This window comes from Myotis nattereri, assembly GCF_964212035.1.
Source record: "Myotis nattereri genome assembly, chromosome: 3".
Classification (NCBI taxonomy): domain Eukaryota; kingdom Metazoa; phylum Chordata; class Mammalia; order Chiroptera; family Vespertilionidae; genus Myotis; species Myotis nattereri.
Window position 1 is genome coordinate 113866353 of NC_138077.1, and position 22926 is coordinate 113889278.

The window sequence follows — 22926 nt, forward strand, 5'->3', positions numbered from 1 at the left end:
TTTGTTGTTTCTTGATGGTAGCCATTCTGACAGGTGTGAGGTGATATCTCAGTATGGTTTTAATTTGCATCTCTCTAATGATTAGTGACTTTAAGCATGTTTTCATATGTCTCTTGGCCACCTGTATGTCCTCTTTGGAGAAGTATCTACATATGTCCTTTGCCCAGTTTTTAATTGAATTGTTTGTCCACCTTTTCTTAAGTTGCATGAGTTCTTTATATTTTGGGGAAATTAACCCCTTATGAGATGTATCATTGGCAAATATGTCCTCCCATAGAGTGGGCTCCATTTTCATTTTGTTGGTGGTTTATTTTGCTGTGCAGAAGCTTTTAATTTGGTGTGGTCCATTTGTTTATTTTATCCTTTGCTTCTCTTGCCCCAGGACCGTGGTCGGCAAACTGCGGCTCGCGAGCTACATGCGGCTCTTTGGCCCCTTGAGTGTGGCTCTTTCTAAGCCTTAGGAGTACCCTAATTAAGTTAATAACAATGTACCTACCTACATAGTTTAAGTTTAAAAAATTTGGCTCTCAAAAGAAATTTCAATCGTTGTACTGTTGATATTTGGCTCTGTTGACTAATGAGTTTGCCGACCACTGCCCTAGGAGATGTATCCACAAACATATTGCTGTGAGAAATGTCTGAGATTTTGCTGCCTATGGTTTCTTCTAGGATTTTTATATTTTCATGACTTACATTTAAGTCTTTTATCCATTTTGAGTTTATTCTTGTGTATCTAGTTTCATCTTTTTGCATGTACCTGTCCAACTTTCCCAATGCTATTTATTGAAGAGACTCTTCTTACTCGAATGTATACTCTTGCCTCCTTTGTCAAATAATAATGGAGCATAATAAGACAGGTTGATTTCTTGGTTCTCTGTTCTGCACAGGATATTTTTTAGGAGTCACACATGGAAGATTCTCAAAATCTCCAATGAGACACAAATATCCTTCCCATCTGTGGACATCCCCTCAAAAGAAGAACAGAAGAGACCTTAGTGTACTCTGATCCCCAGACAAGTTCTTCTAGTACTAAACCAGTAGATAGTTTTGAATTTATAAAATGATTCTAGAGACCACAGTGCTATTCACCCTTACCTTTGGAGTCTCCCTGCACTGGAAGTCAGCTTGAGAGGACCTGCTTGGTACACCATGTTTGCATCCTTAGCTTTAACTTTTGAAAGCCCCAGCTTCACAGAACAAGCCAGAACAAATACTATAATCATTTATTTTTTGTCTCACTTTTATACTTTGTCTCTCAGAATTTGGAATTGGTTATTCTTCCATATTTTACATAATTTTGAAAGACAAAGGAGCCTTTAATGACGGATTAATTTTTGCAAGTCTTGAAATTTGCATAATAAAATGAGAACCAGAGAGAAGTATTTTTAGACCAGTACATTGAGAGAAATGGGGTATGTTTTGGGGGTGAGAGGAAGCTGGCAATTAGGGTAAGGCAAGATACGCCTGCAACTCAGCATTGCCTACAGAATAAGTCCAAATTCCCCACCCTCATCTGCAAAATGTCCCACAATCTTCCTTTTCCAGTCTTATCTCCCTGTACTTCCCAGCCAGAGTCCTCACCAATGGCTGCATGTACACTTCCCTGCTGTACCTCTGTTCTGAGGTTCAATTGCCCCCTTGTCTGGAATGCCCCTTCCTAGGCCTCCCCCAATTGACCACTCTCTACCTGGTGAGCATCTGCCTGTCCTTCAATGCCAAATTCAAATGCTCCCTCCCCTATTATTTTCTTCATGTAGACATATGCTCCCTCATTTCAAGGGCTTACAAAGATGAATAAAACAGTTTTCATTCAATGTACCGCAGAATTTTTAAAACATGCAATACCTAACTATTTATAGTCAGGGGCACTGACCTCTTTTCCCTTAGCCAGCGGTTCTCAACCTGTGAGTCATGACCCCTGAAAATACATCCTGCATATCAGATATTTACATTACGATTCATAACAGTAGCAAAATTACAGTTACGAAGTAGCAACGAAAATAATTTTATGGTTGGGGGTCACCACAACATGAGGAATTGTATTAAAGGGTCACTGCATTAGGAAGGTTGAGAACCACTGCAACTGTCAAATAAAAATATGACAAAAGCCAACACAATAGCCGTCCAGTGTGAATGAATCAAAATTATACCTATTTTTTTTGTCAGATAGGCAAAAAATGTAATATGCTTTTTGGTGTGTGGCAGAATTTTAGTAATTAGTTTATGTGTACCATGAGATGGAAAGGTTGAAAATTGCTGGCATAAAACATCAGAAGACAGCATAAATCATCATCCCCTCAACTCTGCCATAATGGTTCCACTGGAAAGTGAACCTTCCTTCTCAGTTCTGTCACAGTTGGTTTCTTTCTTTCTTTTTTTTTTTGTTCTCAATAACTCCTTTTATTTTTTACTTAAAAATAAACTTTTACTGTTGAAAGTATTACATGCCCCTTCCCGCCCCCCCCCCCCCCGCCCCATTGACCTCTTCTAGCCCACCCCACCCCCGTCCTCCATCCCATGCCTTCACCAACCTATTGTCTGTGTCCATGGGTTATACACATATGCATACAAGTTCTTTGGTTGATCTCTTTAACACCCACCTACCCTTCCCCACCTTCCCTCCTAGCACAGTTGGTTTCTATCATTCTTACTGCCTTCAGCACCAGCTGCCCTGTACTGGAGCCATGAATTCATACATATTTAACCTTCCTACAAGACTACATGTTTTTTGAGGGCAGGGAAGGAGCTTTATGCAATTGTGTAAGTTCTAGCCATTCCAAACATACTTGTTGAAAAAGTTTAACATTATGCACGAATTAACAAAATAAAAACCAAATACATACTCCTTGAGTACACCAGTCATTCATAATTGGTTTAGGTCACCCCCTAACATCATCCAACTGATGTTGGCTACTCAGCTTCCCATGAGTGGAATGGTCACACTGGCTAAACAACCGTTACTTTAAAACATGAAACAAAAGAAAGGGCTGGTTTCTTGGGAAAACTAGCCAGGAAGGGTGTGTGTGTGGCGGGGGGCGGGGGGTGGTGGTGTAGACAGAACCAGATAAGAAACTTCAAGACTGCAACAAGTGGCACAAGGCAGCAACCACTTGGTAAATTATACTCATTAAACAAACAAAACAATAACAACAATAACCACCCTGAACCATCTATTTTGTGACAGTAAAGTTTCAAGAAAACAATTTTTTTCTAGATCATCTGTCCCCTATACTCTAGCCAGGTGGTTCCCAGATCAACAACCTCAGCATCACCTGGGAATAGGCTAAGATGAAATTCTCTGGCCTCACCCCAGACCTAAAGAATGAGAAATCCTGGAGTTGGAGCCCAGCAATCTGTTCTTTAACAACATCTCCAGGTGATTCTTATCATGCTCGGGTTTTAGAACACATTAAAGTACCGGCAATCTCCTGAAGGGACCAGCTCTTCCCTGTCTCCTCGATTTTGTTCATGATGTCTCTTCCCCCATGGAATGCTCTTACTAGACTCTATATTGAACTTGTACTTTCCTTTCAAGGCTCAGCTCAAAAGTCCTAACACCTTCCTCAACTCACTGAACAGAATTAACTATTCTCCATTTATGCTCCCCCAAAGCTTCATTCCATGCTTCCACCTGGTGCCCACTCATGTCACAGGCTATCTCTGTGTCCTCCATCTGACTGAGAACCCACGGGTGCAAGGACTATGTCTCACTTATAGCCCTGCCCCCAGCCCAGTTCCCTTTACTCAGTCACATCCCTTTGATTTTGTGTAGAAGAGAGAAAATACTCTTCTGGAACAAGCCTCTGATTAACAAAAAGAATGCTGAGAGGCATCCAACCCCTCTCTCCACAGTGGAAATTAATAAATATCCTGTCGAGTGAATCTGAAGTTTAAGGAGCAATCATTGGAGGCACCTATGGCAACAGAGATGTAACTTAAAAAGCTCCACAGTCAGAAAATACATATAGGATTTTATAAAAACCAAATAAAATTGCAAGCAATTATTCCCTCTGGTCAGTAAAAGCAAAAATGTAGATTAATTGGAAGAGCACCAGATTTGGGGCTACACTGAAGTTCCATGAGGATAGGGACCCTAGATCTGTCTAGGAGGCCTTCACTGTGGTCCCAATGCTGAGCTCTGACATTCTGTCAAATTAAAAGACACAAATGTGAGTCCCATCTCTACCACTTCCAAGCCAAGTAACCTCAAACAGGCAAGTCAATCTCAAAGTCTTGGCCACTTATCAGTGAAAGACAGCAAAGTCAGACATTTATTATAACTATATTAAATACCTTACTTCCTTATCTTACAGTTTACTAATTGCTTTCACATCCAATGTCTTGTTTAATCATCAAACCTGCAGTTAAAGAGAAGGCCTCCCTTCTCGTGGGGTCAGAAACAGAATCACAGGCCTTGACTTTCCATCCACTGCCCTGATCATAGGCCAAATGACCTCAGATCTCTGAACTGTAAATTATCGGAAGCAGCTCACTTTGGTTGACCACTAAACATTCAAAGATTCTTAGGTTACTTCTTTCCACTGATGGTGATCCTGCTTTATGTGGTCTGTTTTGGGATTTAAAAAAAGGGATCAAGCAAATTGCTATTACCATTATTTTTCCAAAATTAATTCACTAGCATGACAACTTTTGCTAAAAAACATCATTGGGTTTTTGTGAACTGAGTTTCACAGTTGACACTTCACTGACCTGATAATAAAACTTTTTAAAAAATCCTTACCTGAGGATATGGCTTTTTCCTAAAATGATTTTAGAGAGAGGGCAAGGGGGAGGGGGAGAGAGAAACATCAATGTGAGAGAGAAACATCATTCAATTGCCTCCTGGGGATCGAAGCTGTAACTTTTTGGTGTACAGGATGATGCTCCAACTAACTGAGCCACCCGGCCATGGCAATATTCTTAAACTCTTTAAGAACTGGGCCACTCTTAGAAACATTCCCCTGGACCAAAAGAGTGTCCCAATGAACAGAAATCTGAGGAGAGAGGAAAGAAAGGGAGACTTCACAATAACAGAATGCTGACAGGCTGTTGAGGCGAAAAAACACAGGAGCCTTTGAGAATTATTGGTTTGTTCTCAAAGATTATAAGTACTAACTTCATATCTAGCTAAAGGTTCAATTATCTACTAACTTGATATTGTCTTTCTGCCAAATTATTGATGAATGGCATTAATTAAAGCCATTAGCAGAGATTCATTTATCAAACCTCAAAATTCTAGTTTGCATTGATTTTTTTTCTATAAAAGTACACAGTGAGTATATATTATTGAGGGCCAAAAGAAAGAAACCAATATAGCCATAAAAGATCTCTTTAAGATGATAAAGTGAAATGAGACAAAGTCTACTTGTTTGTGCCTTTGATCATTCACTGTGAATGAGTCAGTTCTGAACCTGCTTCTCTTTTACTTCAACAATTTAACCTAGAGCAGGAGTGGGCAAACTTTTTCACTTGAGGGCCACAATGGGTTCTTAAACTGGACCGGAGGGCCGGAACAAAAGCATGGATGGAGTGTTTGTGTGCACTAATATAAATTCAAAGTAAACATCATTACATAAAAGGGTACGGTCTTTTTTTTCAATAGTTTTATTCATTTCAAACAGGCCGGATCCGGCCAGGCCGTAGTTTGCCCACGGCTGACCTAGAGTCTGAGCACCAGCTTTGGAAACAATATGTGAATAAAGCTGGAACTTTCTAAGGCATTCAAATTGCTTGATCAACACCAGTTTTAGATTGTCATGCATTACTTTGGATTTTACAATTGTGATCCATGGGAATAGGTTTACTCATATATTCATCAGTCCAGAGGGTGCCACATGGGAATTCATTGTTGAGGAGAAGGTTTAGACAAGTAGATCTTGGCCCAAGGTGTAATTAACAGGACTAATCTTCCCATACATAATTGCCAATGTTTTAAACTCAAATTCAATCCAAATTCTATTTTGACAGCACTGGTAAGCTCTCGTGTTTCTTGGTTCTCCAACAAATTGAAGAAGCTTTTGTCATTTTTTAATAAAAGATGTGTTATTTCCTGGGACTGGACCTTTAAACAATTTAATTTATTGAGTTTCTCAATAATAAAGTAAATCTAATTTCCTCTAATATTTTGAGTCTCTATGGTAAACCATCCCCCCAAACCTTTTACTTTTTATCACAAAGAAGCCCCCCCAAACTTCTTCCACCTTAATAAGACATTCATCTATCTTACTATCAGCAAAGACAGTTTCTCATGTTTCCTCTGTGCAGCATATCTGTATGCAGTCAGTTATCCCAATATTCTTATAGTTTTATAGATCTGGATTGCTCAAAAGAGTAAGCCATACAAATTTAGTTTATTATAAAGTCTAAAGTCCCCTTCACAACTGGGCTTTATGAGCAAGTTATCTGTAAGTGTAGTAGAAAATAAAATACTTTCTCATGAAACAAGTGTTTAAATAAAAGAAAAACTCTTTTAATCACCATTCTAATTCCCACCCTTTCTGTGTGCAGAGTATTACTAAAAAGCAACTTGTTTTTATAGAAGCCATGGTATATGTTTCTCACCAAAAAAAAAGGCAAACAGGAACTTTCAGACACAGCAGTACTGAAAAGAAATAAGATGATTAAAGTTAACACAGCCTCAAATCTCAAGTGATTTATATGTCAGCAAAATTTCCAGCAATCAAATTGTATAACCATTTTATAACTGATCAACCTATATGGAGCACAAAGGCCTCTTTCTCCTTCTCCCTGATTTTATCATGATCCAAAATAAAATGTTGATTCACACCTTTGTTCAGGGAAAGAGCTGGGTGATGTGATGAGTTTTTGGATGTCGAGACGAGTAATGGGTACAGGTCAGAAGCAGGCGTCCTTTCCTTTCACATCTGAACACAGGTCCTACCCAGAAGATGAAGTAGAAGCAGGTAATAGAAAGAAGGCTCACCTAGCACAGGGAGGGGAGAATGCTTTCAGCTAGATTCCATTTTGAAACTCTCAAAAGAGATTAATTAGGTTCATGTGGGGAGGGGGAGATTAGCATTTTCTCACAGCTAATTTCACTGGTCAAATTTGGGGCCTGATAGTCCTGTCTCTAAATTACTCTCTAAACAGGAGCCTTACCTGAGGTATCTACACACACTTCCAACTGCAACAAGTCCACACTGACTTCAGAGCTCTCTGATCTCTAGGCTCCCAGGAGGAGGTGCTCAGGTCTGGATTCTCCCTGGGCATTCCAACCAGTTCACAGGCCTGAGATGAGGGGAAGGGTCAAGACTCACAAATATTCCGAGGATTCCAGAAGTGGATTCCACCACCCCAGCGGGGGAAGTCCTTACAAACTGGGCCACTCTGCAGTCCTCAGGCTCATGTACAGGGTTTCCCACGCACTGCCAACCCCTGAGGTATCTCCTGGATCAATATCAACTAACCTCTATCACCCCAGTTCCTCCTGAAAGGAGGGAGCAGAACAGAAATAGCTTTATGGTGCTATTTCTGCCTCTAGGAATGCTCCAAGAGTATAAAGGAGATAAAGACCACTACGAATAATTAAAAAAAAACACCAAAAAAAACAAACAAACAAACAAAAAAAAACAGAAAGATTCATCACTGTTGTTTGTTCCTCAGATTAAAGTCTGGCTCATAGAATGTTGAGAGTTTCATCAGCTAAAATCTGTGACCATTCTCAATGGACGCCTAAGTATCTGTTAGGGTTGCCACCGATAAAGTTTTGCATTTTAAGATATTTGATTAAGTTATTTAAGCTCTCAGTGCCTGAAGTCAGTCAGGGTTGGGATCAAAGCTCAACTCAGCCACTTGTCAACTGTGTGACCTCAGAAATGTGATTTTTATCTAAGCCTCAGTTTTCTCATCTGTAAAACAGGAATAATAATTGCACCAATTTCACAGGAGGGTTTGTAAAGCCTAAATGGCATATTGTTTATAAAGTGTTCAGTACACTGGTAATGGAAAACATTCTATAATACTAATTACTAATATTACCTTTATTATTTTGAGAAGGTTACATAATATAGTCATTTTACATAGGATTGTAGTATATAACTCTAGATTTCAATATTTGGGCATTTTTATATGTATGAGACATTAACCTCAACATACCACCTGATTTTCATTTGGCTGTCCAATCAATTTTGACTAAAGTCGTAATTTAAAAAAAAAAGTAGTCCCGCTATATGTGCCCAACGCTCCACTTCCCCCCAGGAAACTGTGTCTCTCCCCTCAATTTCTCTCTCTTCTTAATATTTTTATGACAAGCACAGAACTGGCAGTTGAAGACAGTGATCAACTTGCTTGTGAAGGTGCTAACAGCTCGCTCAATGCTGTGTGCAGCTCAATGGAAAGGCTGTGTTTTGATTTGCAAAATCCCACAAGTATTCCAAAATGGGATTGGAAATTCTGAAAGACTGCCTTCTGTCTTGTTCTTCCAGGTAGAGAGTCTGATCACAATTCTCTCTCTCTCTCTCAATCTTATCCCCACTTTCCTGGGTCATAAACAACATGGCTATCGCTCACCACTTCCTGGTAGTGTGGAATGTTTCTCCCAAATATACTCTCAGCCCAAGGACTTGGGGTAGATCTGTTTATGTCTTCTGTCCTGACAAGTTAAGCTACACTCACCTGTCCAGACTCCTCCTCAACTCCCTCGAGTGCAGATACCCCAAACCCCAGCCTCAGCCTCCTCCTCGCTCTGTGCACTCAACTTTGAATTGGCCAGTCACCCCTTATCTCATCTCTTCCAATGACAGACATCCACCCATTGGCCACCAAGTTCCCACTTTAGATTGCTCTCCAAGGGCTTTAGATCCACAAAACATTTCAAGCTAGAGTGTCCTGCTGCCATTTCAACTTCATCTTAGGGTCAACAACCTTGAAAAGGAAGGGTCAACAAAACAAGCATGGCGCTAGTAATGAGGAAACTTGAGTAGAAGCTCCAGTTACACCACTAACTACCTTAGTTAGTGGTTTGGATAAAGTGATACTTCACAGCTCTAAGATCTTAAATGCCCACCCTCTCCTTGTCAAAATACACTATTTCTTCATTTATTTACTCATGCAACAACTAAGCATAATGCCTGGCATTATGAGGCGTTAAAGATCATCCCCCAAAGAACTTATCATCTAGAATGGGAAATAAGACAATCACACCAGTAACTGTAAGAAACAAAAGGAATGTCATGATTGGAGGGACTTTTAAAAAGAACATTACAACCCATTACCAATATACCAAGCCTGAAACTAAAGTAATTTTCAAGATGTCTTTCCTTTTCTGCATCCAGTCTTTTACCAAATGCTTTTTCCTTTACACCATTTCTTAAATCTGTGCTCTCCACTCTGCACTTGGAGTGACATGCTTAAATCCAGGCCTTAGGCAACACTCCCCTCTTATGTTGGGCAACCTCTGTCCCCAACACTTTCCTAACTGATGTGTGATCTCCCATCAAAATAGGAGAATCACCCCATCAAGCTGTTTTGACTTGACAACTCTCTTGCTATAGCTCTAAGGTGGCCTTCCCATATTACACAACATCCACATCAAATTCCTTTAAAAACTATTCGTGCTTTACTTCTTCCCTCTCACAAACAGTGGCTGAAAACAAACTTTGTACTTTGTGCTGGGTGGGATATCTAAGTCATAGACTTTAACCTCCAAGAGCTTACGAACTGGTCAAGAAGTTGGGACTGTGCTAAAATTCAAAAATTCAGAAATCTAAAGATGAGGTGCCTTCTAGCAACACAGAAAACAGTAATAAATGCTAGAGGATTAAGAACATGGAGAGCTACTTTCTGGCCACAGTAATCAAGGGAAGCTTCTAAGAAGACGTCATACCTGAGCTATTCTGGCAGTATGGGCAGGACTTCAGGGAGGGAAGTAAACAGGTAGTCTGGCCCAATGTGACTGAGATAGGAAAGAAGGGCAGTTTCAAGACCAGCAAATAGTTAGGTGGGACTTGGGTGAAAGGGTATATTTATATTTATGTTTATACCTATATATATTTATATGTATTTATTTATATATGTGTGTGTGTGTGTGTGTGTGTGTGTATTTTAGAGAGAGGATACTTTTTGAAAGAACTTTAAAAGATACTAGCAAGTTGAGTAGCAGGAATAACTAATTATCTGGTTAAGCCAGACTACACAGTATAAAGATGTAGATGTTTAACAATCTAAACCAGGGGTGGGCAAACTTTTTGACTCGAGGGCCACAATGGGTTCTTAAACTGGACCAGAGGGCCGGAACAAAAGCATGGATGGAGTGTTTGTGTGAACTAATATAAATTCAAAGTAAACATCATTACATAAAAGGGTACGGTCTTTTTTTTTTTTTTTTTAGTTTTATTCATTTCAAACAGCCGTGGGCCGTAGTTTGCCCACGGCTGAAAACTGTGAAGAGAGTTATCAGCAGGGGGATGGTAAAAAGAGCCCTGAAAATCAGAAAACCTGGGTCGCAGGCCCAGCTTTGCCAAGGAGGGGCTCCAGCAGCCACGGTAAGTCATTTAACCTCATCGGTCTCAGTTTTCTCATTTGTAAACTGAAGCAATTGAACTAGCTGACCTGGAAGGTCTCTACAGTCTAAAACTAAACCAACTATATATTATTTCTGCCATTAAAACATTCTTCATGGTGGGGGGGGGGGGGGATGAAGGAAAAGGCAGGTATCTGTATTTCCTTTCCACATAGGTTTCTCTTCCAGAACTAAAAATTTCTTTTTCCTAAACTTATTAATTCTATATATATATGCCCCCCCATCATAAATTTAACACTTAACCTAAATAATATTCAATGTGTATGTACCCCATGGTCTAAATTTTTGTTTATGGTTCATAGGTTATCCAAGAAATTTGTGCAGCACAGCCTTAGCCTTGTAGGAGTGTAACCAATACCGCAGCCCCAGTGTAAAATATCTCTGTATGAGACACAAAATGTGACAAAGTAACGAAAAGGAAAAAAAGTGAGAACTGTTACTCACCTAAAACACCACTTCCTGCCCAGACAAGTGGCTCAGTGATTGAGCCTGAACAGAGCAAGAGGCAGCCTATCAATGATTCTCTCTCATCATTGATGTTTCTATCTCTCTCTCCCTCTCCCTTCCTCTCTGAAATCAATAAAAAATATATTTTTAAGCATTTTTAAAAAAATGATTAAGTATTTCTTTTTTCAAAAGACCACTTCCTTTTAATAGCTCCAAATAAGGCCTGAAATAACAGTAATGTAAAAAAGTAAGTGGTGGGGCTGTAATGTCTTAAATTTTAGAGTCTCCACTTAAAAATACAGCTAGCCCTGGCCAAGTAGCTCAGCTGGTAGAGTGTCCTGGCGTATGCTAAGGTTGTGGCACATACAAGAATCAACCAATGAATGCATAAATAATCTCTCCCTTCCTGTCTCTAAAATCAATAAATAAAAAATGTTGCTAAAATACAGAACGTTTTAGGCTCTGAAATTCGCTAGAAGTTTACTTTTTTAATGCCGCACCCAGAAGCGCCCTGCTCCAGGAAAGGCACCAAAACCAGAAACCGCGGATACGATTTCACTCCAGCCCTATTGATCCTATGCATCAAAAGTCCAAAGGCACATAAACCGGTCACAGAATTCACGCGAAACAGGCTGGATTTGAAAGCCTCAGCAGCAGCCATCCACCCAAAGTTTGAGAGAAAGAGGAAAACAGCAAAGTTAACTAAAAACCTAACTTCATGCAGATAATCATAACACAGTTCTCAGGCTGTGTAAACAGCATAAACACACAGTGTAACACCTGCCGGCTACCGCCTGTCCAAAATGGGCAGGAGAGCGCCTGAGCCGCCAGGCGAGCGAGGGAAACCCCGATAGACCCCCGCTAGCCGCTGTGAGCCAGCGACAAAGTGAGGCTTTGTCTTCTGCCTTCGTGTCCAGCCCTCCCCTGGTACCCCACCGCCGCGCACCCAAACCTACCGCGCTGGTCCTGCCGCGCCCGCAGGTCCGTCCTGCCGCTACCTCCCTGCTCTTGCTGTTCTGCTTGCGCTCGCCAGTCTGCGCATGCCCGTCCGGCACCCAGGCCAGCCCAGTCGGAATCCACTTACCAGGGTTTGGCCACGGCTCCCAGGGTAAAGCACCCAAGTCCGAGAGCTTGGGCTCAGCGGAGGGTGCTGGTAGAGGCGAGGGGGAGAATTGGCCTGGCGCTGCGCTTATGTTACCCTGCTGCCCAGTTACGCAGGACTTAAGCTTCTCCCATCCTAAAGATAACCACCTACATCCCTGGAATGAGCTTAGCACAGTGGTTCTCAAACTTGAGCTTCCATTAGAACCACCTGGATGGCTTGTCGGTTTGGCTCAGGCGTTTGCCTGCGGACTGCAGGTTCCAGGTTCGATTCTGGTCAAAGGCACATGCCCAGGTTGCAGGCTCCGTCCCCAGTAGCGGGTGTGCAGGAGGTAACCAATTCATTGTTTTTCTTGCATTGATGTTTTGCTCCGTCTTTCCCTCTCTTCTACACTCTCTGAAAATCAATGGAAAAATCCTACACCCGGAGTTTCACTCAGTAGGTCTAGAGTGAGGCCCAACATTTGCATTTCTAACGTTTTTTAAAACTCTTGTTATTAGTCCCCCTCCCACGCTTTGTGAACTGCTAGTCTAAAGAAAAGTTTTCTTTCTCCCCTTTTTGAGATTTCACAAAACATTTCCTCTTCATTTAACAGCCACACCTGTTTTAAAAATAAGTAAATAGCTACACCTAGCACTCAAACAAAGGTGGAATATTTCCTCTAGCATGTGAATCAAGTAAATGGAATGCAGCCCCAAGACTTCTCACAAAGAGTTTGCACAGCATAGTCTTTCCTTGTGGTCACTTCAGCTCTGTCTCCAGAGGCAGCAGGAGGGGTCTCTATTTTGCTGCCCCTTTAACTGTGTGCCCTCTCATTACCTAGCACAGTACTGGGTACAAAATAGATACCCTGAGATGGTATCAGTAGGGCTGGAGAGATGGAAAGAAGGATGTTGAAATTATTTTAGGAACCCAAAGGAATTGATAAGCAATTAAATATGGAAGTATGTGAGCCAGGTTTGGGGAGGATAAGGATTTTTTTCCTGCCTTTTACCTAGAGAAATAGATGGACTTAGTATCCTTATCTGAGCCCAGATATACAGAAGGAGTTGAATATGTAAGTTCTCACAAAATATTTCTTAAAAAGTTAAACACACATCTGCCACACAAGCCAGCCATTCCATTTGTGAATGATAAAGGAATTCTATAATAAAACTAGTAAGTCCAGTGGCAGAAAGTAACCCCACAGGGTGATCTGATCATAAACTCCTAAATGGGCTTGTCATGGTGAGTAGTCACCTCAGGCATATCACTTTTTTAGTAAAAAGTTTATTTCACCTTAAGCAAGACCTGCCCAGTTGTTCTTAGGCATCTGAATTAACACATTTGAAATGCCAGAGTATTTATCTTTTTTCAAGTCCCTCTGAAGCAACCACCCTCAAGAAAGCCCATAATCTTGATAACTATTCTGTAATCAAATTCCTGCTTTGCTTTCTTCCACCTCCATGTAAGTTTTCTTACCTCATCCCCCTATCCCAAATGTATACCATAAAAGAAACTGCAAAACTGTCATTCTCCAGAACAGTTGAGATCTTGCTGCCCTGCAATTGTCCTAAGTTTGGCTCAAATAAATTCATATAAAGATTCTCTACAAGTTTGGATGTTTCCTTTTTAAAAAATTGTTTTATTTTATTTTTATTGTTGACACTATTACAAATGTCCCCCATGGACGTTTCTTGCATTGACATATTTGTACTTATTATCCAAGAGAAATTAAAACATATATGTTCACACAAAGACTTGAACACGACTGTTTATAGCAGCTTTTTTCACACAATAGCACCAAACCAGAAGGAATTCAATGCCTATCAATAGGTTCGTGGATAAACAAATTGTTTAATCTATGCAATGGAAATAATTACTCATACAGGCTTCAACATGAATAAATACAAAAATTATTATACTGACTGGCAGATGCCAGAGACAAATGTATGAGTCCATTTATATATAAAGTTCAAACTAACCTCTTGTGATACAAAGCAAATCAGAAATATCTTGAAGCTAGGGGTAGAGGGAGGGATGGGCTATAAAGGGGCAGTAAAAATATTTTAGGGATCATAGAAATCATCTCTTGATTGCAGTAAAGATTTTATAGGAATACACACTGTCAAAAGTAAATTGTACACTTTATTCTTTTTTTAATACTTTTATTGATTTCAGAGAAGAAGGGAGAGGGAGAGAGATAGAAACATCAGTGATGAGAGAGAATTACCGATTGGCTGCCTCCTGCATGCCCCCCACTGGGGATCAAGTCCAAAACCTAGGTATGTGCCCTGACCTGAAATCGAACCCTGACCTCCTGGTTCATAGGTCAATACTCAACCAGTAAGCCGCACAGGCAAGGCTAAATTGTACACTTTAAATCAAAAGTCTGTAACAACCCATTTCTAAAAGTTGCAAACCTCAAGATGTGATTTGTAAATTTATTGCTGATAAAACTAACATATTTCCCAAATGTATCTCCCAAATATAAAACAGAAAATAGAGTATATCATTAGAAATGCACAACCAGCGAATAACAATTACAAAGAAAGTTATCTGGTTGTAATAACCACTAGAGGCCCGGTGCATGAAATTCGTGCACAGATGGGGGGGGGGGTTCCCTCAGCCCAGCCTACACCCACTCCAATCGGGGACCCCTCACACAGTCTGGGCCACTGGCTCCTAACCACTCACCTGCCTGCCTGATCGCCCCAACTGCCCTCCCCTGCTGGCCTGATTGAGCCCCCAACTGCCTCTGCCTGCCTGACCACCCCTAACTGCCCTCTGCTGCCATCCTGATCTTGCCCCCAACTGCCGTCCCCTGCTAGCCTGATTGCCCCTAACTGCCTCTGCCTACCTGATCACCCCTAACTGCCCTCCCCTGCCGGCCTGATCTCGCTCCCAACTGCCCACCCCTGCAGGCCTGATCTCACCCCCAACTGCCCTCCTCTGGCAATTTGGTTCTGATTGGTCAGTTTCTATGCCAGTTAGCATCAAAAGCTCCAACTTCTAGGCAGCCATTGGCTCCTCACAGTTGACCCAGTTTTGGTTCTGATTGGTCAGTCTCTATGCCAGTCAGTGTCAAAAGCTCTGCCTTCTATGTAGCCATTGGCTCCTTACATTCACCCAGATTTGGTTCTGATTGGTCAGTTTCTATTCTAGTCAGCATCTCTGGGCCTATCCACAGGGCCTGATCAGAAAGGCATCAGCAGCCCGGGTGAGGCCTAGAGAGAAATGGAGACGCGGCTGTTGTCCAGGCTGGGAGAGAAAGAGAGGCAAGTTCTGATCAACAGCTACCACAGAGGCTATGGATCAGACCCTGCCTCTCTCTCTCTCTGCAAGCCTCTCTCTGGGCCTGATCTGCAGCCCCCTAGGCAGTCAGTGCTGGGTCGGGGTGCCTACAGCGCCCTAGTCAGTGCTACACTGCCCTTGAAACCCAGCACTGATTTCCAGTCTGGTCGAGCCTTCGGTAGTTACAACCCTGGCTCTTTATTATATAGATACTAGTGTCCCAGCGCACAAAATTCATGCATGGGGGTATCCCTCAGCCCAGCCTGCATCCTCTCCAATCTGGGACCCCTCAAAAAATGTCCTACTGCCAGTTTACAGGGATAGGGCCTAAACCGGCAGTCGGACATCCCCCTCACAATCTGGGACTGCTGGCTCCTAAACACTCACCTGCCTGCCTGCCTGATTACCCCTAACCATTCTGCCTGCCAGCCTGCTCGCCCCCAACTGCCCCGCTGCTGGTCTGCTCGCTCCCAACTGGGCCCCCCTGCTGTCCTAATCACCTCCAACTGACCCCCACTGATGGCCTGCTCACCCCCAACTGACCCCACTGCTTGTCTGCTTACCCCCAATGGCCTCACCCCCCATCAGCCTGATCACCCACAACTGCTGTCCCATCCTGGCCTCTAACCGCCTCTACCTCGGCCCCACCACCATGGCTTTGTCCAGAAGAATGTCGGAAGGTCTCCTGGAAGGTCTCCCAGTCTACTTAGCATATTACCCTTTTATTAGTATAGATAGAGGCCTGGTGCATGGGTGAGGGCCGGCTGGTTTGCCCTGAAGGGTGTCCTGGATCAGGCTGGGGGTCCCTACTGGGGTGCCTGGCCAGCCTGGGTGAGGGGCTGATGGCTGTTTGCAGGCTGGCCAAGCCCCCCAGCGGGGATCCTCACCCCATGGGGGTGTGGCCAGCCTGGGTGAGTGGCTGATGGCCGTTTTCAGGCTGACCACGCCCCCCAGTGACCCAAGCCTCCAGCCTCTCCTTTTTTTCTTTTTTTTTAGCGCCTCCTTGAGCAGAGGCCAGGGTAGGCTGTACGCAGGTATCTGGGATTTATTTATCTTCTATAATTGAAACTTTGTAGCCTTGAGCAGAGCCCAGGAACAGCCAGGCAGGCAGGAAGCTTAGCTTCCTCCATCGCCAGGGGCAACCCAAGCCTCCTGCTCACTCCATCTTAGTTGGGTTAATTTGCACACTTGCTCCTGATTGGCTGGTGGGTGTAGCGGAGTGGCAGAGTGATGGTTAATTTGTATGTTTCTCTTTTATTAGTGTAGACTAGAGGCCCAGCACGCGATTGAAATTGCAAGAGGAGGTGCCCCTCAGCGTTGTGTAGGCTGGGGTGGGGGCAGGCCTCCTGTGTGTTGTGTCTCCACTCTGGCCCGCCCCCAGCCCCAGCCTCTCCATGTGTTGTGTCTCCACTCTGACCTGCCACCAGCCCCAGCCTCCCCGCAGGGCCTGGGGTGGGGGTGGCACGCAGTCCCCTCCTGCCCATCTGCGCACGCAGCTCCCCCTGAGCAGTCGTGATGCAGCCTCCTCCTGAGTGGTTGTGACACTCAGCTAATTAGCATATTCCCTGTTTATACATATAGATGTTTCAGTTTTCCCAGAATAGTTCCAATTTAAAATACTTATTTTATCAAATGAATTTATGTCTAATAATGTGTTACAATTGAGGATTGAAAAAATAAAATCAACTTAAATTGAAATAGGGATAATTTTCTGGCTCTTCTATAGCTTATATAAAATATTAGTAATATAATAATAATAAATATTAATAACATACCTAGGAGTTATTTAATTCTTACTGTGTACCAATAACTATTTTAAGCACTTTAGAATGTTTTCTTTTTAAATTTTTTTACATATTGATTTTAGAGAGAGAGAAACATTGATTTGTTGTTTCACTTATTTATGCATTCATTAATTGATTTTTGTCTATGCCCTGACCAGGAATCTAACCTTAGTGTATTTGGATGACACTCTAACCAACTGAGCTACCTGGATAGGTCTCAAAGTTTTCTCATTGAATATCCATGACAACCCTTTTAAGTTATTCTCATTTTATAGGTAAGGGAGACACAAAAATACTAATTATTTTTCTCATAATACAATTAAATAAAGACCATTTTATACAAATACAATCTTTGCTCATATCACACTTCACAAGGGTTATTAATTTACTTTTTCAGGCTCATTGACCGTGGGAAGGGGTCCACACAGAGCAGACTTCCTATAATAACCACCACCACCATCTTACTATCATCTCTAATGTCTATTCTATGTTCCCTGTGTGCTAGATGCTGTGCCAAAAACTTCATGGTTTTTCTCTTATTTACTCAGAAGGACAAAAGTAGAGATTCGGAAATATTAAGTAACACAGAGAGTGAATGAATGGTGGAGCCAGGATTCCAACTCAAGTCCAACTCCAAATTTATGTTACTTATCAGAAGTAGCCCCTACAAAGTTATAATATATCCCATACTCTTAAAACAAGAAAAGCATTCTGTGTTATAAAGTGAATCTCTGTGAATGTGGTTAGTGTTAGTTCCCCAGAGCCTTATGGTTTCTACAATGTTTATAATCACAATGACCAACTGCCACCCAAACCTAATCCTAATCTGAAAATCAACTGCTACTCATGGATGCACCAATATTACCTCCCAATTCAGGAAATGTGGGTAAATTTTTAATGACATTGGGTAGCACCAGGAAATATGATGATAAAATCTTTACTTTATTTGGCCACTTTTGCAGAATTCAGGGAATAGAGAAAAAAATAGGTGAAAAACGTTAAAATTTAGTTCAACTCTGGCTGTATTTCTTTTAAATCATTTAGAGGAGAAAAGAATAATCTGAGAACTAAAAAGATAAAATAATGCAAAAACCTCTCTCTCTCTCTCTCTCTCTCTCTCACACACACACACACACACACACACACACACACACACATTATTTAATAGAGATTGGATCATAATAGCTTATCAAGCACATGCACCTATACCCTATTTCCCACGTAAAATCACATGAAATGATAGATACTTTTTAAAAGTAAAAAAATCTGCAATCTTTAGAGAAACCAAGATGGCGGAATAGGTTAATGCCGGAGTTTGCTGCCTCGAACAACCACTTCAAAAATACAACTAAAAGATGGAACGGACATCATCCAGAACCACAGGAAGGCTGGCTGAGTGGAGACTCTACAACTAGGAGGAAAAAGAAAAGCATACTGAGACTCAGAGGAGGCCCAGTGCTGAAGTGAAATACTAAGGTGTGGAGTGCATGTGGAGCGAGCTGGCGGCTGAGGGCAAGGTTGTCTGTTTCAATCGGGAGGGAGTCTTAGACTCTGAGCTCCAGATCCGGGCGAGTCTCTAGGGACCCAGACTCAAACAGGACTGTCTGGCTTCAGTTGGAACTCAAAGGCAGCTTTCTCTCCAAGGTTTGCTGCGGTTGCTGGGACTCTGAGAGGCAGAGCCCCTGGGGACGGGACTGAGAGCAGCCATAACTGCTCACTCTGCCCGCCCTGTAGATCCCCTGGGACCCGCCCCGCCAAAGCCCTGCACAGAGGCATTTGCCGAATAGCCTCAGGCAGAGGCTAGATTAGCACTGCACTAGAGAATCAGCACAGAAGTTCTCCCACTGATGACACAGCTGATTCTCATAGCCAGTTGGCCTGGAGGTCAAATCCACCCCAGTATTATCTACAGCAATCAAGGCGTAACTATAACAAGACGGCGCACAAAGACCACAAGGGGGTGCACCAAGAAAGCATAAAAAATGCGGAGACAAAGAAACATGACAGAAATGGAGGATATAGAGCTCAAAACCGCACTTTTAAGGTCTTTCAATAATTTTCTGGCAACTGCCGATAAACTTGATGAAATCTACAAGAAATATAATGGGACCCTCGATGTTGTGATAAAGAACCAACTAGAACTTAAGCATACACTGACTGAAATAAAGAATATTATACAGACACCCAACAGCAGACCAGAGGAGTGCAACAATCAAGTCAAAGATTTGATATGCGAAGAAGCAAAAAACACCCAACCGGAAAAGCAAAATGAAAAAAGAATCTGAAAATACGAAGATAGTGTAAGGAGCCTCTGGGACAGCTTCAAGCATACCAACATCCAAATTATAGGGGTGCCAGAAGATGAAAGAGAGCAAGATATTGAAAACCTATTTGAAGAAATCATGACAGAAAAATTCCCCTACCTGGTGAAAGAAACAGACTTACAAGTCTAGGAAGCGCAGAGAACCCCAAACAAAAGGAATCCAAAGAGGACCACACCAAGACACATCATAATTAAAATGCCAAGATCAAAAGACAAAGAGAATCTTAAAAGCAGCAAGAGAAAGAAACTCAGTTACCTACAAGGGAATACCCATAGGACCGTCAGCTGATTTCTCAACAGAAACTTTGCCGGCCAGAAGGGAGTGGCAAGAAATATTCAAAGTGATGAATGCCAAGAACCGACAACCAAGATTACTTTATCCAGCAAAGCTATCATTCAGAATTGAAGGTCAGATAAAGTGCTTCACAGATAAGGAAAAGCTAAAGGAGTTCATCACCACCAAACCAGTATTATATGAAATGTTGAAAGGCATCCTTTAAGAAGAGGAAGAAGAAGAAAAAGGTAAAGATACAAATTATGAACAACAAATACGCATCTACCAACAAGTGAATCTAAGAATCAAGTGAATAAATAATCTGATGTACAGAATGAACTGGTGATTATATTAGAATCAGGGAATAGAAAGGGAATGGACTGACTATTCTTGGGGGGGAAAGGGGTGTGGGAGATATGGGAAGAGACTGGACAAAAATCATGCACCTATGGATGAGGACAGTGGGTGGGGAGTGAGGGTGGAGGGTGGGGTGGGAACTGGGAGGAGGGGTGTTATGGGGGGGGAAAGAGGAACAAATGTAATAATCTGAACAATAAAGATTTAATTAAAAAAATAAATAATCTTTAGAAAAAAATAAATAAATAAAAGTAAAAAAATCTGGAAAACAAGAAAAACTGCTATCAATAAACCAGAAATATTAAGAAAATATTAAGAAATACTAAGAAGAGAGAGAGCAAGATGGCGGCCAATGGGATGGCAGGCTGCAAGATAGTGTGTGAATCAGAGAGCAAAAGGATAGTGTGTGGATGTGGGGGCAGTGTCTGCATTTGTGAGTGAGGGAGAGCTATATCACACAGTACTGTTGGGGACTGGCAAACCAGGCTCCCCTGGCCGGGCAGCCTCTACTGCTGCTGAAATCTCTCCCAGAGTGGCTGGCTCTGCCACAGAGACCGTGCCATCTTGAAGGGGAAACTGGCTGATTGGAAGCCCAGCCTTACCTTCAACTGGGGAGACCTCAGATACCTCCCGGGACCCTACAACCACAACGTCCAGGGACCAGCTGCCTCAGCTGTGAACCCACGAATACCAGGACTCCAGCCTCCCAGGACGTGGGGGCTTTAAAAGTTTGAAACAGGGGGAGACAAAGTGACGCCAAATATACAGACAGGCCCTGCACCTTCTCACAGAGCAGATAGAAGGAACAGCTGAATCGAATAACATCCACCTTGAATTGGCGAATTAAACACAGCATGTGAGTCAATGCTTGGACAGAAAGGTCAGAGATCTCAACCTAGAGAGAGGTGAGATCTGGAATCCATGCTAGAGAAAGAAACACACGCAGTGGGGAATAGAGTCTCAGAGGGAGACCTCGCCCCACCAAATCCTTGGTCCTTGGGGTCAGTGTAGCCCTTGAATGTGGAAGGGGGTCCACAGGGCTGCTGGAAGAGGGGGACTCTAGATCTAAGCCTACAGACATGGGAGACTGTGCCCAAAAAGGCAGCCTGACGTTCTATGCTGGCCATGCAGTGACAGGGGAAAAAGACATGAATTGGTGTGGCTCCTTTGCCTTTTTTTTTTTCCCTCTTTGATTTTGCTTGCTAAATCCAGTACATAGGATCTTCCATTTAAAAACACTCACTGAGACTGCAGGGGAAAGTTGTTTTTGTGGAAACTGGGGATCAGAATAAAGAGAGACAAGCAGGAAACCAGCTCTGGGTCGGTCCATCCCTCCAACCTAGTAGTAACTGTGGCAAGAAAAGAAGAGTCTAAACACTGTGTAGAGGGGCCATTTAGTCCCAGAAATTAATACAGAAACACTGCCATCCAGGGGTTGTGTAGGAAATTGACTTTTTTGTAAACACAAGTGAAGGCAGGAAGAGAAACAGTCAGCAGAGAGAGCCCACCTACTTGAAAACAAGCCTGTGGCTTATGACACAGAGGAGCAGTGGATCACAGAGAACTTCAACACTATGCTGACTACCTGACAAGAAACAGATATGCCAGGCAGAACAGCAGAGGAAGTGAACAACCTTCACTACTTCACTTTTTTATTTTTTATCTTTTACTTAAGAAAATAACATTTTTTGTCTCACTTGATTTTACTTTTTTTATTATTATACTAGAGGCCCGGTGCACAAAAATTTGTGTACTCGGGGTTATGGGGGGGGTCCCTCAGCCCGGCCTGTGCCCTCTCGCAGTCTGGGACCCCTCAGGGGATGACCACCTGCTGGCTTAGGCCCGCTCCCCAGGGGATTGGGCCTAAGGTGGCAATCAGACATCCCTCTGGCAGCCCAGGAGCCCTCGGGGGATGTCCACTTGCCATTGGGGACCAGGCCTAAACTGCAGTCGGACATCCTTAGCGCTGCTGAGGAGGCAGGAGAGGCTCCCACCACCACCGCTGTACTGGCAGCCATCAGCCTGGCTTGTGGCTGAGCAGAGCTCCTCCCATGTAAGAGCACTCTGACCACCAGAGGGCAGCTCCTGCATTGAGCGTCTGCCTCCTGGTGGTCAGTGTGTGTCATAGTGATCAGTCATTCCCAGTCCTTCTGCTGTTAGGGTCAGTTTCCATATTACCCGTTTACTATATAGGATAGAGGCCTGATGCATGAGTGGGGGCCGGCTGGTTTGCCCTGAAGGGTGTCCCGGATCAGGGTGGGGGTCCTGCTTGTGTGCCTGGCCAGCCTGGATTATGGGATGATGGCTGTTTGCAGCTGGTCACACCCCCTTCAGGGTGGGGGTCCTGCTTGGGTGCCTGGCCAGCCTGGATGAGGGGATGATGGCTTTTGCAGCTGGTCACACCCCCTTCAGGGTGGGGGTCCCCTCTGGGGTGCCTGGCCAGCCTGGATGATGGGATGATGGCTGTTTGCAGCTGGTCACACCCCCTTCAGGGTGGGGGTCCCCCTTGGGGTGCCTGGCCAGTCTGGGTGAGGGGCTGAGGGCTGCTTTCAGGCTGGTGGGTGACTGAAGCTCCCAGCCTCTCCTTTTTTCTTTTTTTTTTATTCTGGGATTAATTTACCTTCTATAGCTGTCACTGGAGCTGAGAGCAGGCTCCAGCTCTGAGGCCATTGCCGGCTGAAAGCAGGTACCTGGGTTTGTTTAGATTCTATAATTGAAACTCTGTTGCCATCACTGGCCGCTCTAAGCTCTGAGGCCACGCTGGCTGAAAGCAGGTTTCTGGGGTTTGTTTAGGTTCTATAATTGCAACATTGTTTCATCCGGAGC

The 22926-nt window shown here is 43.0% G+C and overlaps 1 protein-coding gene across 1 annotated transcript in view; it reads right to left on the reverse strand.

The window, feature by feature from the left end:
- PLS1 (plastin 1) overlaps positions 1-12023 on the reverse strand; it is a 155229-nt gene extending 143206 nt beyond the window's left edge. Inside the window, exon 1 of the mRNA XM_081086150.1 lies at positions 11944-12023. The gene's annotated coding sequence lies outside the window, so the exon portion shown is untranslated. The remainder of the gene's footprint in view (positions 1-11943) is intronic.
- Between the last annotated feature and the right edge of the window lie 10903 nt (positions 12024-22926).